Source organism: Numida meleagris, chromosome 4 (genome assembly GCF_002078875.1).
Source record: "Numida meleagris isolate 19003 breed g44 Domestic line chromosome 4, NumMel1.0, whole genome shotgun sequence".
Classification (NCBI taxonomy): domain Eukaryota; kingdom Metazoa; phylum Chordata; class Aves; order Galliformes; family Numididae; genus Numida; species Numida meleagris.
Genome location: NC_034412.1, coordinates 15,373,641 through 15,384,100, shown reverse-complemented (window position 1 = coordinate 15,384,100; position 10,460 = coordinate 15,373,641).

The following is a 10,460-nucleotide window of genomic DNA, read 5'->3' as shown; positions in this document are numbered from 1 at the left end:
AGCCTATTGGTTATAGCTTGTTTAAACTTCATCGTACTGCTTTTTGTAACATGGGAAACACCTGAACAACAACAAAACCCTATAGAACACGGTCCTAACACTCTTGTTAAGAGACGCAGTGCCCTGCATATTACTGCCTTTCAAACATAAGAGCAAGGTCCTAGAACTGGTGCATCTTGGCGCTTGGTTGATTGATGACATTCATTCTTTTTTAAATACTCCCAGACCTCTGAGGTCTTTGGTACAGGATGGGTGAATGTTGACTGGCTTTGAATAATTATTGCTCTTTTGTGTATATAACCCATAGCAAGCACCTGGCTTTATTCCTTGTGAAAACCAGCGTGTGAGCCAGGTGATGGCATCACGAACAATCCAGCTAGTGCTAGCTCTGGTTCTAGACAGCAAAGGGAAGGTCAAGGATCTTTCTCCTGGTAAAGCTTTCATGGCCAGACCCATTTCTGATCATCAGTTTCTCAAACTATCTCAAACTATTGCACTCAAAATGAACGTTTAGCTTAGATAGCATTTTAAATATTTGTATTTTTGACCATGGTATTTTTAAACTATGTTCTTATCTGTGTTACAATCATTTGATGCCAGAAGTGTGCCTTTTCCCATTTTAAAAACCGAAAGAAAAATTACATTTCAAATTGTACCCAAACTGACCCTTCCCCCAAAACTTTCTGCTTTGACGTTTTGTTGAAAAATTCCCACTCGGCTTTAGTCATGGGAAAGAATTTTCTCCTTAATGTTGTTTTGGTAAGAAAAAAATAAATCTTTGTTTGCATGACTAGGTCTCAGTCATGAAAAACTGACCCCAAGAAATGCTGCTAAGAGTTTGCTCTGACTGTAGAGAACCATGGTGATGAGATGAGTTATTTGAGAAGATACATGCTTGAGCTGAGTGGGACACAGGGGGACTGGGGAGAGAAGAAACCCATTGGAAGGACCTTGCGTCTTGTTCGTGTGTTGTTTAATGCTGAGCACTTGAACCCTGTGAGACCCCAAGGGCCAGCGCTGTTTGCATGCTGCCCACATGCACACCTGCCCTGTGACACTGCTGAGCAGGAGCTTTCCAAAACAAAACCTCTCCCAGCAGGAGCCAAGACTGCCTCTGTACAGGCAGTTTGGGGTTCCCTGCAAAGAGCGTGCCACGTTTGTCCCATGTCCCCGATGTCCAGCCCATCCCCAAGCCAGGAAGGCACTTATCAACCGTTTGGATGATTCCTTGGTATTACTCCAGTGCTTTTTGGGCTTGTAAAGCCAGACAGGAAATCTTGTAGAAATGGTTTTTCCTGTTTGAATTGCAGCCAGGTCCTTTCTGAGGGCTACCTGGAAATAGCTGGAAGACCATCTTGGCAGGAAGATTCCCACAGCTTGAGCCCTGGCTAGGAACTGGAAGTTGGGCAAAGATCAAACCTGGCTTTCTCAAATCTTAGGAAGTTCTGGGATATGCAGCAGAGCATAGAAGCACAAGTACTGCCCCGCTGCTTTAAGCTGGCTTTTCCAGGGAACATGAGCGACAGAAGAACCCAGCTCCCCTTACATATCCTCCCTAGGACATGAGCCTGAGCCCCACTCTCCTCCTCTGGAACCCCCCCATGACCCTGGGCTTGGCCACTCCTGCCTTTCCCACTCCTGCGGGAAACCAGCTTAATTTCCTCATGTAATTGTGCTTCCTCCATCCTGAACTCAGGCTTTTCAGATGTTTGTAGTTCAGCTTCCCTTTCAGCTCCTCTGTCTGGATGTGAAGGTTTGTCTTTTTGCCCAATAAAACCAAAGCAGCCTTCAAATTGCTCCCCAAACTCCTGCCTATGGTCTGACAGCAAGAGGTAAATCTTGTTCCAATCACAGTCAGCCCTATGGAGGCTGCTGGTTGTTGCTGGCTTTCCCGCTGGAAAATGTTGCATGACTGATGAACAAAAGTCTTGGAGGTTTCAGCCGTTTGGCTCCGGTACCATACCAAGCACGCAAAATCATCCGTCGCATTAAGTCCAACCTAAGCAAACCAAACTGCAGCCTCCGTGATTAATATTTGAAGCCACGGAGAGGGAGGAAAAAACAAGAGTTCTGACCTAAATGGTATCTGAACTTGAAAAACGCCCAGCGTTCAGCCTTCAAGAGCACTTTTGAAGCCGCCTGTAGAGAAAATAATTAAAGAGATGAAAGATACAGTGACTGATAGTAATAAATCACATGCGGCTGTCTTTGCCCTCTCAGCAAACGTAAATCACTTTTGCCTTTAAAATATGGCAGCAAGCATTCTTCCCAGATTGCTTTGAATTTATTAGACAAGGTCATTAGAAATGTATTAGGGCAAAATCTGAATTTATTAACTGAGTTACTTAATAGCTTAATTGCTCAGCGAGTGCCAGCTCTGCGCTGCCTGGTTGGGAGCAGGAGGGAAGTGGGAAGGTATGTCACCCATCACCGCACCCCACTGCCTGGCCCCGCAGAGACCCCGTGTGCTCCACAGGGTCTGGTTTGACAGTTCCTAATTAGCAGCAGGCAGGTGTGTTTGTCTCCACAGTAATTGGCTTAACGTCGGCCATGGTGTCTTTTGAGCAGGAAAAATGTTACAGGGGCTGCAGCTGGACCATACCGGAGCTTGACATGGGCTTTTGTGTGCATGAATCTGCAGAGGTGGTCATGAAGAATCATAGAGTCATAGAACCATTTGAGTTGGAAGGGACACTTAAAGGCCATCTGGTCCAACTCCCTGCAATGAACAGGGACACCTACAGCTCCATCAGGTGCTCAGAGCCCCGTCCAGCCTGACCTTGGGTGTCTTCAGGGACGGAGCATCCACCACCTCTATGGGTAGCCTGTGCCAGTGCCTCCCCACTCCTATTGTAAACAGCTTCTTCCTTACATCTAGGCCAAATCTCTCTCTTTTAGTTTGAAACTATTTCCTCTTGTCCTGTCACAACAGACCCTGCTGAAGAGTCTGTTCCCTTCTTTCTTATAGTCTCCCATTAGGTACTGGAGGACCAGGCACGTTCAGCTCTGCTCTGATCCCTGACAGCAGCATGCATGTCCCTGCACTATAGAGTTGTCCTCTAAGGACTGAAATGTTTGAATTCATCTGAATTAATGTGTGTGCACGTAGGAGGCCATGTTAGACTTCTATGAAACTGGGGCTGAAACTGCTCTACAAGGAGCTCTCATTGTATTGTTGGGCTCCTGTCCTCCCTTGCAGGAGACAGGAGCCGCTGGTGGGACCGTCCACCAGGAGAGACATTTCTGGAGGTGGCCAAACCCAGCATGATCATTGCACCTCCAGGTAGGAACAGGAAGCAAACACGGCAGGACTGAGTCCCAGGGCTCTGGCAGTGATGGCACCGCTGAGGTTTCAGGTTCACAGACCATTGAAGGGTGAGGACAGGGCATGCAGCACCCATCCGTGAGTGCCCAGGACTGGTACCCCAGGTGTTAACACAAGAAAAAGTGGAGATGACTCCTGCTGAAATTACTGGGTATCTTGCCTTGTAGCAGACTCCATTAGCCCCCGAAGATGTTTCACCAAGGCATGCTTTCTCTTTCTCCCTGATAATAGGTAGCTCCAGAGTAAGGAAGAAAGTAAGAGGAGAAAACATGAAGTTAATGACTGCAGTGACAAACTTTATTGCAGCAACTTTACGGGGGGAAAAATGTCTCACAATCTTTGCTGCACAACAATGTCCCGACAGACATGATGTCATTGCGTCTTAAAAGGTGTTTGAGTTGGAAAATCTTTTCTGCGGCGTTTTAAGGAGCTGTTTAAATGATGAATAAGGTTTACGTGTGTGATTTATTACCTCAAAATAAAAATGTACAGTAGGTATAAAATGTATTTGAAAGGGATGACTGTGTTTATTAATGGTACAGGTGTTATATTCCCAGACATGTATCAAAATAAACATGCCTAGCTGGGAGAGAAGCATGAGGCATCTGGCTGCACATCTGCCTGCACGTGCCTTGACAGTTCGTGGCAGGAGGAAGAAGTGGGTGGGCAGAACGGAGCTTTGGACCTTGTGCCATGAACTCACACAAACACAAGATTTCACCTGTGCTCCCCGCTCACTAGAGTATCACCCGGAGTGTATTCAACATGTCGTGTGATTAAGCACACGAATTAAACCTCTGGAAGTGGTGTTTATTATTGCACATCTGAGAACAGTTATCTGATGGACAGTACCTAAATTTCCTCCAAACGTGGCTTGTTAAAGTTAAATTCTTCTCCCCAGCAGCTGCTGGGGGTGAGGCAGCCCTTGGCCGGTACCGTTGGCCCCGGTCGGCTGCGTGCAGCCCTTCCGTTGTTTCTCTTTCACATTCCTCTTTCCCACATGCAGAGTCTTCCTAGAGGCCGATTTATACTTTCAGCAAAATCTTTCTGAGCCAGAGCCCTATGCGTGTTTTGTTTGAAATATTCAAAGAAAAAGCACGGCTTCCTCGATTTCCAGAGGAAGTTTTGCTTATGTGGAAGTTTTCAATGGCAAAATGGACCTGCTCAAACACGGCTTATTTTGTACATCTCTGAATGGCAGGAAATTAGCGGAGATGATTAGCGGTGAGATCAGGACCTCACACACCGGCTGCGAGATGACTCCTTTGGCTCTTCCCTCAGTGACACTGCAGTCCCTGCAGCTAAATGGATGCTGTGCTCAGACACTGGCTGGATCCTGCTGCTGCCTCCGGCTCTCGGGGCTCCGCTTGTCCCTTCTCTTCCCCATGACATGCGCATGACCCTAATGCTCTCTGAGGACAGTGGCGTGCCTCCTGCCCTCCTCTCCTCTCCATCCCTCATGCCCCAGCCCTGCTCACCACACAGCCCCATGCTGTGAGTCCTGCACATAACAGCTGCCAGAGGCTCTAACACAGGTTGAATTTCTTTATTTGAAAGCATTCCCCTCTGACATTTTCCATCCCATCCCTTGGGCAGGCATGTTGAGCAGCAAGGGTGGGTGTCCCAGGGCCACGGTGCCTCCCTGTGCTCCTGCACTGCTCTGCCCTGGCACTGCTGTTTGAGCATCCCCTGGCATTTCCAACTTTTATTAAAATAAGCCCAAATGGAAATTGCGTTCTGCTTCCTCTGGGGTTTCCATGGTGCAGATCTAATTATCTTTCTTTAATAGCGCTAATTGGTGGGCTTAGAGCTGGCCGCTCACCCGCTCCTCTGTTCCCTTTATCCCTCGCTCTGCCACGGCCCCTCACGCCGCCTGGGATTTACGCATGGTCTGATGGTTTGAGAAACCACTTTGACTTCTTGCCCTCAATTCGCTCGTGCTACCTGAGCTCCCCAACCTGTTGACAGAGGAGCTTTCCTTTGTCTTTGCAAATTGACACAGCTGCACACTGGGCAAATAGATTCAGACGCTGAGCTTTGGGCTGAATGGATCCTCCAGATTAGCGCAGGGCAGAATCAGCTTTAGAAGGGCTAAGCTGGAGCCAGCGGCAGGAGAATGGAGTGAAGCTCTTTATCAGGATTCACTGCCATAGAAAGGGGCTCCTCGCTCTCCCGGAGATATTTACTTCCCTTCGGGGACAGCATTCCTGGAGCCGATAGCTCATCGTGACCCTGTCCTGGAGTTAATTAGCCTACTGTATAATGGGGAGATTCGCCCGGAGATTACACGCGGTGATCTCTCACCACACACGCTGTTTGCTGAGCGCTTTGGGGCTCTTGGCAAGCACAAAAGCACAAATGCAAGCAGCGGCGAATTGGGCAGGGGGTGGGGGCTGAGTCCTCCTGCATCCCAGCCGTGCACGCACCAGAGCACGCAAATTTGGCCACGGAGGTGAAATTAGTGAAACTGGAGCAATGTGGCAGGACAGGTGATGGTCAGTGGTGTTAGCTGCAAACTGGGGGCTCAGCCCAACGCATGGCACAAAGATCAGGTACCCAGCCGTCACCCGGTGTCCTTTAGGGCTGGTGTACCCCAGAGCAGATCCTAGGCCTTTTCCCAGTACCAGAGATCCAAGCCCTGCCTTGAATTAAAGCCAGACTGTGCGTGTGAGTGGGAAGGCACCCCTGCCAGGCTGGGGGACCATCTGCCTGCCCCGCACACTGGGATGGGATCGCCTGGGAGGCAATTAGTGCTGAACAACTTGTTAATGATTTTATAGCAGGTTAAAGAAAATGCCCCGAATAAAACTACAGGAGACCCTCAATAACTCTACACGGCTGTAAATATGTATTAACTTAATTACTATCAGCAATTACAACTCAGTTTGGGAACATTTAAAGTAGGTGCACACAAAAAGGGATTATTATCCTTAGAAAATGAGTGTGGAGATGAAAGGGATTTATTTCTCAGTAGCTAATGAGGAGAGGCAGAGGCGCAGGGCAGCATCTCACTCTGCTTGCCAGGGCTCATGGCGGGGGGCTCACAAAGCAGATGGAGGTGAGAGAAGTGCGGGGGGCTGGGGTGAGATGCAGGTGTGCTCAGGTCCCCCCTGCTACACTCCCTCTGCCATCAGGGCAGCCATCCCAGGGTGCTCAGCCACAGCATCACTGCTGGAGCCAAGGCCTTTCAAGCTGTTGCTTTTACACCAAGTACTTTGGTTGCACTCTTTCTTCCTGGACACGTAACACGTACGAGGAGGTTCCCAAGTTCACCCCCGCTGTCTGCCCAGCTCTGTGCCACGCGTGGCTCCCGCTCCAAGCCCAGAGCTGCCTTCTAGGGTGGCATCAGGGGTCTCCGTGGTGCCCTGGGCTGAGCCTGAAGCTGCTCCTGCTCTTTGGAGATGCAAAGTTCCAGCAGCCCCCAGCCTTTGAGACCGGGGAACATAGCGGGAGACCTGGTGAGATAAGGCTCTTTGTGGTTTCCAGCGCTTTTGTCATGCAGCGAGGCCGCCAATACAATTGCAATATCGTTTATCAAGCGCCCCGGCCAGCCTGGAGCTGGGGGGCAGGAGGCAGATCAGGAGAGCACAGGGAGGTGGGACACAGCCAGCAGCAGCCCCATAATGGAAAAGTACAAGCAGGGATACCTTCTTATTGCTTTGCAAAACGCGTTTATCTCCAGAGAATATGACTTTTTCACATATGCTCTGCTTTCATTTTCCAGTCTACTCACGAGTGCTGAGCTCACACACGTGCAGCCCAGCTTTGCTCTTCATTATTCCTGCAAACCACAACCTCTCCTAAGGCTCCTGCACCACCTCCAGTAAGAAACCCATGCAAGGAGGAGCCTGGGCTCTGAAATGGGCTTCGGAGCAGTAGAAACGTTTGAATGTGATGGCATTTCCTTCTGAGCCAAGAAAAAGAACCCTTTGCGTTGTTTTCTCTCTTCCAGGCACCCCCCTCCGAGGAGATATGGGCCAAGACACACAGATGGGATCGTTTACGGTTTATTTTGGAGCTGCCTTGTCCCTTTCAGGTTTTGTTTATGCAAGTTGGGCTGTCAGACAGGCCGGGAGGGGACAGAGGGGACATCTCCTCACCATCCCATTCCATCCCCACCAGGACCAGGCTGCTCGAGCTCCCATCTGCAGAGCTGATGGATGGAATGGGACCGGCAGCCTTATGGCTCCACTGGCAGACCAATGGGGCACAGCACCCTGAGCACAAAGTGGCAGTGGGAAAATTCCCTCAGAAGGGTGGGACACCTGGAGGGACACTTGGATTGTTGTGCTTTGCTTCTCTAAACTTATGCACATAGGCATGAGCTGAGTCAAATTGTACTTAAAAAAGAAAGTTTGGAGAGGATAGAGAGACCTGCAGCAGGAAACTGCCTGGGAAAGTGCTGAAAGAGCTGGAGACACAACCCAGGAGGATGCCATTTCTATCTGCAGGGTTTTGTTAGCTCTCCCGGCATTAAGCACTAGTGGGGAGTCTGAAATCAGCTGGCAACCATGCAGATCCCTGCTGCTATCTGGAGCCTCTTTATTCTGCAGGGCTGCGCCAGGCAGGGATGCCCATATCTACACTAGTAGCTATGGGGTCACCAGCTTCTCCTTGTAGAACAGAGCACCAGCTGGCACTGCTTGTCGTTGCTGCCACTGAGCAGAGCCATCCTGGCATCATCCCTGCTGAGCTGTCAAGTGTGCAGCCTGGGCTGGACCCCTAAAGCCTCCAAACGGGGGATCTAACCAAACTGAGAGATTGAGTTAGGAGAAAGCAGCCAGGGGTGAGGCAGGGTGGTGAGCAGGGTGCACAGGAGGAGATGCTCTGTTGGACCGGCTGGCTGCGGGGCTGCGATGAGGAGGGGATTTCCCCTCCCTCCGCCTGCTCTGCTGGTCTCCATCCAAGCACAACAGAGCAGCAGATACACATTCCCACCCAGCTGCCGGCTGACCTGTGCGCAAAGTCGGGGAGCCCTGGCCGCACTGCCCGCACGCAGGGCAGCGCGGGGGCCTGGGCTGAGTTCTGCTCTGGGGACGCACTGGGATGTGGGTGAGCTCTGTGCAGCGCTCCCTGCACAGCCGGGGTTGCAGCGCTGGCAGCCAGCTCTCCAGCTCCAAGGAGCGCCTAAACAAAGAGAAACCCTCACTGGAGGAGCAGCAGCCCCGCAGCCCTCCATCTGGTAACAGAAGTGCAGACAGGGCTATGTTCCCTCTGCATCGGCTGCACAGCGAGAGCAGCTTAGATGAACTCTCCTGGCTGGTAATAAAATGATTTTACATATGTAGGAAGCAGGATGTGCAAAGCCCAGGAGTCTGATCTTGTTTCTGAGATCAAACAGAGTCTTATTGTACAGGGGTGTGGAGCTGATGTAACTGTCTGCTGTGCCGGACACAATCGCCGTGGTTACGCAGCTGGACCGGAATAAAGCAAGTCTGTATCTGAACTCATTAATTTTTACAACCAACTGAACGGCTCTGCCTTTCTCTTTGGGCTTTTCGGTGGCTGCGGGCAGAGGGGTGCCCCCGCCACGCGGTGCAGCAGGATAGGGCCGGGCCCCGCAGCCGGGGATGCTCCGCAGCCACGCGCCCATCTGCGGCCGGCAGGGAGCTGGGAGTGACAATGTTGGTGTAAGCGTGTGGAGCTGCGGCTCTGCCAGCCAAGGGTTATAGCAATGTTTCCACTGGAAACCCCCGGTTTTCAGGTTTATAGCTTGGCTGTGAAATTGCCCTCCAGGCTGGGCTCTAGCAAGCAGGGAAAACCCGTGGTTTCCTGGTGCAGTATTCCATCTGGCTGGCTGCACTCTGCTTCCCAGCCTGGTTTGCGCAGTGCCCTTCACCCACAGGCACACCAGGGTGCTTACTGGGCACACCACGCGGGTGGCAGTGCTCGGTGGCAGACCTGGCAGCACACAGCACCGGGAATTAAGCAGGTGGGTAAATTCTTGCCCTAAGAGCTGCCTCTGCCTCCTAACGCTGTAATTGGTGCCATCATCCCGTTAAGAAGGCACCCCCTGAAAAGATCTCAATTAAGCAAGCTACATAAAATGATTTACATTCCCCCCCTTGGCCGGGGCCCTGACCCCAGTGTGGCATTGCCTTACCAAGCATCTCTGCAGCCCCTGCAGCCCTGTCTGAGGGCCCCAGGCCCCCACCCTCCTGCAGGACAGGTGCCTGAAGACGTGGGGACTCAGGCCAGCCCGGCTCAATGGGGCTCTGCTGCTGCCCCATCCTGCTCCCCAGCAACCCACAGGGATTGAAGGAGAAGCAGCCCAGCTCCTCGCTGCCGTTCCGCTGCCTTCCTGGTGTGCTGGAGTTACCATGGTTAGTTTTCCACTGTTCCCCTTGACCCCTGCAGATTTCCCTTATGAGTTAGTGTCCTGGAATGCCTCTTTATTAGGTGTCTCGAGAAGGAAAGCTGACCTGATGCCAGTGCCCCCACACTGAGGACTTTATTAGTTTTTTAATTTTCTGTCTGGGTGCTCTTGTTGCCTCAAACTTTCCACAGCTGTGAGGATTTATTAATAAAGGAGGCTCGTTTGTGTCCTGCCTCCCCTTCCCCTGCTACTTCACAAACCCACAAATCTGAGGCTCAGAGGAGACTTTGTCCTGCAGGGCATGGTGCTGCCCACAGAAAGGGACCTTTGTGCAGCTCCAGGCGGAGCAGAGCCCTGTTCATCCCCATTGCCACTCTGCAGAAGGTGCTGCAGGACCCGTGTGGCACATGGATCCCTGCCATTGCATGGGGACAAGGGCAGGTACACTGGGAAAAGCAGAGTGGGACAAACATTTGTCCATTAATTCAGGGGGTAAGGACAATTTAGACCCAGTTGCACTCCCACTGGAAGCAGTGGAGGAGGATGCAGCAGGCAGGATGCCTTTAACCCTCCCTGCCTGACACATGTGGGAAGGGGAAAGGAAGGGAGGAGAAGAGCTGAAACGTGGTGACCCTCCACCAAAACAATGGGAACAGCCACACAGAAGCTGGAATTGGTGCTTTCACCTTGCCGGCAGCTGTCTTCTTATGACTGACAGCAACCTCTCGAAGCAGACCTGGGTTTCCTAAAATGCACCAACACGGGAACATGACAGCAGGCTGGTGGGGAGGGTGAGGAAGGGGGAGCTCAGAAGAAAGA